General features: G+C 41.5%; 1 long non-coding RNA gene across 1 annotated transcript; it reads right to left on the bottom strand.

Moving 5' to 3' along the window:
- Positions 1-1,392: 1,392 nt before the first annotated feature.
- On the bottom strand, positions 1,393-3,437 carry LOC139851977 (uncharacterized). The gene is made up of 3 exons (XR_011760830.1): positions 3,293-3,437; positions 2,056-2,122; positions 1,393-1,592 (listed from the first exon to the last, which is right to left on the bottom strand). It is a non-coding gene; the product is annotated as an uncharacterized lncRNA (long non-coding RNA).
- Positions 3,438-8,691: the final 5,254 nt, after the last annotated feature.

Genomic DNA, 8,691 nt, shown 5'->3' with positions numbered 1-8,691 from the left:
TAGAGGGTTACGAACTCAAGGATTTGATATTACCACGTACGAAAGATGATTCACAGAATTATGCCTATTGTGTCCGGGAGCGTTCGAAGATGAGGAAGAGAAGATCGACGCGTTTGTGAAAGGATTACCGGAAAGAATCCAAGAAGATATAAGTTCACACGAGCCCGCCTCCATACAACAGGCATGTAGAATGGCTCACAAACTAGTGAACCAGATTGAAGAAAGAATTAAAGAACAGACTGCTGAAGAGGCCAATGTGAAGCAAGTCAAAAAAAAGTGGGAGGAAAACGGTGATAAGAATCACCAATACAACAACAACAGCAATTACAACAATAATCGCAACAATTATCCCAACAATCGCAACATCAATCGCAACTACAACAAACGGCCCAACAACAACAACAACAACAACAACAGCAACTACAACAATCATCCCAACAACAATAATAACCGCAACAACAACAACAATCAGAAGCAGCTATGCCAAAGGTGTGAAAAGTATCACTCGGGGTTCTGCACCATATTTTGCAACAAGTGTAAAAGAAATGGTCATAGCGCAGCGAAGTGTGAGGTCTACGGACCAGGGGTTAATAGAACGAAAGGAACAAATGGTGTCGGAACGAGTAATGGCGGAGCAAGTAGTGTCGGAGCAAGTTATGCCAATGTAGTTTGTTATAAATGTGGAAAACCGGGCCACATTATTAGAAATTGCCCGAACCAGGAGAACACGAATGGACAAGGCCGCGGAAGAGTTTTCAATATTAATGCGGCAGATGCACAGGAAGACCCGGAGCTTGTTACGGGTATGTTTCTTATTGACAATAAATCTGCTTACGTTTTATTTGATTCGGGTGCGGATAGAAGCTATATGAGTAGAGATTTTTGTGCTAAATTAAGTTGTCCATTGACGCCTTTGGATAGTAAATTTTTACTCGAATTAGCAAATGGTAAATTAATTTCAGCAGATAATATATGTCGGAATCGAGAAATTAAACTGGTTAGCGAAACATTTAAGATTGACTTGATACCAGTAGAGTTAGGGAGTTTTGATGTGATAATCGGTATGAACTGGTTGAAAGAAGTGAAAGCAGAGATCGTTTGTTACAAAAATACAATTCTCATTATATGAGAAAAAGGAAAACCCTTAATGGTGTACGGAGAAAAGGGCAACACGAAGCTACATCTTATTAGTAATTTGAAGGCACGAAAACTAATAAGAAAAGGTTGCTATGCTGTTCTAGCACACGTCGAGAAAGTAGAAACCGAAGAAAAGAGCATCAATGATGTTTGTAGCGACCCGACCAAACCATGTTTGACGGCGCCGTCTACTTAGGTCCCGTTACGTGGTCATAAGTCTTTAAGACAAAGTTTGACCAAAATATGTCGCCTTCATTTCATAATAAAGATTGTTCCCAAAGTTTACAAGAATTGTTCAACCAATAGTTAAGTTACAACGTTATAATACGAATGAAATCTAGGCGACATGGTTTAAAGTAAAGTCAAAAGACGCTCCATGAAATGCACATATACTCGACATCCAATGCAAGTATCAAATAATGAGCGGAAGCATGTATCATGTATCGTTCAAGGACCTGAGAAAAACATAGAAATCTGTCAACGAAAACGTTGGTGAAATCATAGGTTTAAGTAAGTAAGTACAAGTGAACCACAAGATTTGCATCAATGAAATAATAGTAATACATTCCAAAAGTTTGTTTCACGAGCACCCAATTATCAATGCTTAACATTTCCTTCCATTGAACCCCATCACTTAGTGCTAGAACATACACTGTTTCTCGAAAATATATTTCATTCGTAAACGGTAGCGAACCGTTTGAATGAGGGTTTGTCAAACCCATATGGATCCATACAACATAAGTTCTCGCTTACACCCGGCAAGTGTAACTAATGATAATCGAATTGAGGATTTTGTTCTAAACTCGTATGTAGAATGTTTGTTTTCCTGTACTTGTGTTCACTTAGTAAAAGAAATGTTTATGTTTTCTCATCCCAAATGTAAGTTCAAATAGAGTAAAAGTGGGACTATGATCTCACCTTGAGTGTACGAGTAGTAAAGTACTTCGACAAGTAAATGTGTGCAAAGAACAATGCTAGTCTTGACCTAAACAATAGGTCGTATCAATAACGGTAAACACGATAGGTCAAAGATGTTCAATTAGTCCTATGGCTCGTTACGACTCAATAATGTAGCATGTGAGTCAAGTTGTCATGTTTCATGCAAGATACAAGTATAAAAACATGTTAGAACGATTGCACAAGTATTTGGTTAAGTTTGATTAAAAGTCAACTTGGTCGGGTCAAAGTCAACAGAAAAGTCAACGGGGTCGGGTTGGATATCCGACAATTTTTCTAAGTTATATAATCATATATGAGCATGTTGGCCAAGTTTCATGTTAATCGGAGGTCCGTAGCATAGCAAACATTTTCATGTCAAATGACCAAGGCGAACAGTCAGTTTTAGCACAATGGGACGGCGTCCCAAAGAGCTAGACGGCGTCCCACAATGAAGGGTGGGACGGCGTCCTGCCATCCTAGACGGCGTCTAGGTTCAAATGGTGGGACGGCGTCCCAAGTATCTGGACGGCGTCCCAAATGCCTTACAGGCCCTGTTTGCTGAATTTCTCAATTGCACGAACCAAAACACAAACCAACACATTTTACAAACCGCGAACAATTAGAACATGTAGTTTATATCATCGGAAAGCTCTTTCGACAAGGAACGCAACTAAGCACTTTTCATCAAGCAAAAACATCATATACTATAACCGAAATCCCGTCAAGCGATCAATAGAGGTTTATTTTCAAGTTTCAAGTTTATCAATTTTAATTTAAGTTTCGGGAATCCAATTTATACATATGATATGCCGTTTTGAAGGTAATTAAGCATACAACACAACCTAACACTTACAACTAACATTCCATGTCATTCAAATCATTAAAAGTCCATTTTAAGTTCATGAAACCTTAATCTAAATTCACCAAATTTCATAATCAAGTTTAGGAGGTTTCATTAATCAAACTATACATCATAATGAAGCTAGTAACACTAGAAACACAATTAAAACATGATCTCTTAGCATCAAACAACATATGAACACTCAAATTTCAAGATCAACACACCAAAATTCAAGTTCATGCTAGTTACACTAAAACAACGAGATCGAGCATATAAATCACATAAACAAACTAGACTCGAGCCATAGACACTAATTAACAACCTTATAACTTAAAAATCTCAAGAACACAAGAATTAGTGATTTTAGAAAGTTACCCAAAATTGATGAAATCGGTATGGAAACGAAGAGGAGATCACGAGGAGTTCAAATATGCAATTTGTTTTGATCGAATCCTTCTTGAACGAATTTGGATGATGATTGAAGGTTTGAGGGTTTTGAGAGAAAAAGGGTGAAGTATTATTTGGGAGGTGATAAAATGAATGGAGAGGAAAGAGTTGACTAGTTGACCTAGTCATCTCTTTCTCCATTTGGCAACTTTAGTCCCTCAACTTAGGAAACGGGTACGGGAATTACCTAAACGAGATAATTCAAACGCGTATTAACGAGATGTGTTATAAACATATAACGGAATTTAAATAGTTAAACGGAAAAGTAAATGGAAAAAGGCGGGATGTTACATTACCTACACCTTAAAAGAAATTTCGTCCCGAAATTTACGTAGGCGTAGTAGTCGTTGTTTCTTCCTCGAGATCTTGCGTTTCCGAATTCACGAATAGATGAGGATACTTCCTTTGCATTTGATCTTGTCTTTCCCAAGTAAACTCGGGTCCTCTTTTGGCATTCCAACGAACCTTGACAATCGGGATTCGGCTTTGTTTCAATGTCTTGACGGAGGTGTCCACAATTTCAACCGGTTCCTCCACAAAATGAAGTTTGTCATCAATAGTAAGTTCTTCGAGAGGGATGACGATATCGGGTTCGGCAAGACACTTTTTCAAGTTAGATACATGGAAGGTAGGATGAACGGAGTTCAATTGAGGCGGAAGATCTAAACGATAAGCAACGGTTCCAATACGCTCCAAGATTTCGAAAGGACCAATATACCGCGGATTTAGCTTCCCGCGTTTCCCAAAACGGATTACACCCTTCCAAGGTGCGACTTTTAACATTACTCGGTCACCGACTTGAAATTCAAGATCGTTGCGTCGTTTGTCGGTATAGCTCTTTTGACGACTTCGGGCCGTCCTAAGCCTATCTCGGATTTGAACGATTTTCTCGGTGGTTTCGTGAATGAGTTCGGGTCCGGTGATTTGCACGTCGCCTACCTCGGCCCAACAAAGAGGTGAACGACATTTGCGGCCATATAGCGCTTCAAAAGGTGCGGCTTTAATACTCGCGTGATAACTATTGTTGTAAGAGAACTCGGCGAGAGGTAAGTGCTTGTCCCAAGCTTTTCCGAAATCAACCACGCAAGCTCGTAACATGTCCTCTAAGGTTTGAATTGTACGTTCGCTTTGTCCATCGGTTTGAGGATGATATGCGGTGCTCATGTCTAAACGTGTTCCCAACGCTTCTTGCAATGTACGCCAAAATCTAGAAACGAAACGACCATCTCGGTCGGAGATAATCGATAAAGGTACACCGTGTCGGGCTACGATCTCCTTAATGTAAAGTTGTGCAAGTTTCTCCATTTTGTCCGTTTCTTTCATGGCAAGGAAGTGTGCGGATTTGGTGAGACGGTCAACAATAACCCAAATGGTATCATAACCGCCCGTCGTTTTTGGTAGCTTGGTGATAAAATCCATCGTTATCCCTTCCCACTTCCATTGCGGGATCTCGGGTTGTTGAAGTAATCCGGACGGTCTTTGGTGTTCGGCCTTGACTTTGGAACATGTCAAACACTTGGAAACATAAGTAGCTACGTCCCTTTTGATGTTCGGCCACCAATATAGTTGTTTAAGGTCGTGGTACATCTTATTGGCACCGGGGTGAATCGAGTATCGTGACTTATGGGCTTCATCTAAAATAAGGCTTCGTAGATCCCCATAACTAGGCACCCAAATTCTTCCGGCGAAATATCGGAGTCCGGTTTCTTTAACTTCGAATCGAGAGGTGAGGACGTTCAAGTGTTCGAGAGAGATGTTTTCATCCTTGAGAGCCTCATCTTGGGCTACCCGAATTTGGCTATTAAGGTTGGTGTGAATGGTGATGTTTAAAGCTCGGACACGGAGAGGCACCGCTCTTTCTTTTCGACTTAAGGAATCGGCTACTACATTTGCCTTCCCGGGATGGTAACGAAGCTCGCAATCGTAATCGTTTAAGGTTTCAATCCACCTTCGTTGTCTCATGTTTAGTTGCTTTTGATCGAAAATGTGTTGGAGACTTTTGTGGTCGGTAAAGATAGTACTCTTGGTTCCATAAAGATAGTGTCTCCACATTTTAAGTGCAAAGACAACGGCTCCGAGTTCGAGATCATGCGTCGTGTAGTTTCGTTCATGAATTTTGAGTTGTCGAGAAGCATAAGCAATGACTTTCGTTCGTTGCATCAATACACACCCAAAACCATGTTTTGAGGCATCGCAATATACAACAAAGTCATCATTGCCTTCGGGAAGTGACAAGATAGGAGCGGTGGTTAGCTTCGTTTTCAAGATTTGGAATGCGGATTCATGTTCGGTCGCCCAAATGAATTTCTTTCCCTTGTGAGTCAATGCGGTTAGAGGACGTGCAACCAAAGAGAAATTTTCGATGAATCTACGATAGTACCCGGCGAGACCCAAAAATTGACGAATGTGAGTAGGAGTAGTAGGAGTCTCCCATTTACTAATGGCTTCGATTTTCGTGGGATCGACTTTAATACCTTGATCACTTACAACATGACCAAGAAATTGAACTTCCTTTAACCAAAATTCACACTTGGAGAATTTGGCATAGAGTTGTTCTTGTCTTAAAAGTTCAAGCACAAGTCGGAGGTGTTCCTCGTGTTCTTCTTCGCTTTTTGAATAGACTAAAATATCATCGATGAACACGATAACGAATTTGTCAAGATACGGTTTGCACACGCGGTTCATAAGATCCATGAACACCGCCGGTGCGTTAGTGAGACCAAATGGCATGACAAGGAATTCATAACTACCATAACGAGTTCGGAAAGCGGTTTTGGAGACATCTTCCCCCTTAACCCTCAATTGATGATAACCCGAGCGGAGATCGATTTTCGAATATACACAAGACCCTTGTAGTTGATCAAAGAGGTCATCGATGCGAGGAAGAGGATATCGGTTCTTAACCGTCAATTTATTTAGTTCACGATAATCAATGCACATTCGTAGGGATCCGTCTTTCTTTTTAACAAACAAAATAGGAGCGCCCCAAGGTGAATGGCTAGGTTGGATAAAACCACGATCAAGTAGTTCTTGGATTTGACTTTGCAATTCTTGCATTTCGGATGGGGCGAGTCTATATGGTGCACGTGCTACGGGTGCGGCCCCCGGAATAAGATCGATTTGGAATTCAACCGGTCGATGAGGCGGAAGACCCGGCAATTCGTCGGGAAATACATCGGAATAGTCACTAACAATTGGCACATCATCGATATGCTTATCATCGGACTCGACTTTCTTAACGTGGGCAAGGATCGCAAAACAACCCTTACGGAGCAGTTTTCTAACTTTAAGGCACGAAACGAGGTTGAGTCTGGTGCAACTCTTATCGCCATAAACAATCAAAGGTTCACCATTCTCGATAGGAATTCGGATTGCGTTAAGATCACAAAGGATGTGAGATTTCGTTTTGGCTAACCAATTCATACCGATTATTACATCAAAGCTTCCTAGTTCCATGGGTATCAAGTCAATTTCAAATTCCTTACCCAAAATGTTTATCGTACACCCTCGGTAATATGTGTTGGCACTTAATAGTTTCCCGTTAGCCACTTCAATGGTATAAGCGGTATCTAATGGAAGAGGTGGAGTGCTAAAAGAATGAGTCAAAGTCTCGGATACAAAGCATTTATCGGCACCCGAATCGAATAAGCAAGAGACATAAGAATTGTTGAGAAGAAACGTACCCGTGACTAGTTCAGTGTCATCCCGGGCTTCCTCGGTGTTGATGTTGAAAGCTCGGCCGCGCGTATTGGTGTTATCTTTCCTTTTCGGGCATGCATTTCTATAATGACCCGTTTGACCACATTCGTAACAAGTGCCCGTCTTTGGTGCATTGGGCCACTTTCGAGCAACGGGAGTGGCACTTTTACAATCGTTGGCCTTATGACCAACTCCTTGGCACCGGTGGCAAATTAACTTGCCACATTCACCAAAGTGATGTTTGTTGCATTTGTTGCAAAGAGGTAGGTTCCCGGCATAACCCTTCTTGCCGTCGAAAGTGAAGGATTTCTTGGCAAAGTTGTTGTTGCTTGATTGGGAGGGTTCCCACTTTCTTTTGTTGCCGCCCGATTTATCCTCGGCCTTAGGTGCCGGAACTACGATTTCGTCAACCGTTTCAATTAGTTGGCGAGCCATGTTCATAGCGGCTTGATGAGTAGTGGGTTTGGATGACATCACCCCTTGTTTGATGCTTTTTGGAAGACCGAGCATGTAGAGCTCAATCCTTTGAGATTCGGGGTTAACAAGATTAGGACACATCAAGGATAGTTCGGCGAAGCGTTGATTATAAGCTTTAAGATCGTTTCCGACCGCTTTCAAAGCTCTTAGTTCTTCCTCAAGTTTTCGGGTTTCTTCGCGCGGAAAATATTCAACAATCATCTTTTCCTTTAGATCGGCCCAAGAGAGGGCATGAGCTTCATCGGTACCCACCGATTGAACATAGGTGTTCCACCATGTTAGAGCAATTCCGGAGAAAGTGTGAGTGGAGTATTTGACCTTGTCTTGGTCCCGACAACCGCTTATGCTAAAGACGGCTTCCGTTTGCTCAAACCATCGGGTGAGCACGACCGGTCCCCCGGTTCCATCAAAAGTGTGAGGTTTGCATCCCATGAAAGCTTTATAGGAGCATCCCTCGTTTGAGTTTCCGGCTCCATTGTTGTTGTTGTTGTTGTTGTTATTGTGGTTGTTATTATTATTGTTGTTGGATGAGTGACCGGCCATGGCCGCATCTACGGCGGTTGCTATCATCCGTTCGAGAGCTTGTTCAGGAGTTTCATTGCGGCGTACACGACGAGGAGCCATTGTTCCTTCAAGACACAAGAATATCATTGATTAGTATTCTCAATAATACTAACCGTGATATAGAATAAAGATAAAGAGAAGTTTTTCCTCGACTCGCCTTAAATTCTTTATGTCATAATGTCGGAACGTTCATATGAGTCACCGTAATATAATCCCGGAAATTATATTACCCTGATTCATATGTGCATTCGACATCATTTCATATAGTCAAGGTGGCGCGTCGATCAAATTAAACAACGTGAGATTAAGATGAACTAAGAGTAGGTATGAGTAGAAGCGTTCGAGTATAAATGCACAAGTAGTCAAGTAATTCCTACTTCAAGTCTATATGCCGGTTGTAGTCTAGACTCACTAATGTACCCTATGACTCGGGGTTGACACCAATGAACTCTAAATCCCTACAACCAACGCTCTGATACCATCTGTAGCGACCCGACCAAACCATGTTTGACGGCGCCGTCTACTTAGGTCCCGTTACGTGGTCATAAGTCTTTAAGACAAAGTTTGACCAAAATATGTCGCCTTCA

The sequence above is a fragment of the Rutidosis leptorrhynchoides genome, chromosome 6, assembly GCF_046630445.1.
Source record: "Rutidosis leptorrhynchoides isolate AG116_Rl617_1_P2 chromosome 6, CSIRO_AGI_Rlap_v1, whole genome shotgun sequence".
NCBI classification, from domain to species: domain Eukaryota; kingdom Viridiplantae; phylum Streptophyta; class Magnoliopsida; order Asterales; family Asteraceae; genus Rutidosis; species Rutidosis leptorrhynchoides.
The sequence above is the reverse complement of the archived record's forward strand: the minus strand, read 5'-3'. Positions and strand labels throughout refer to the sequence as shown.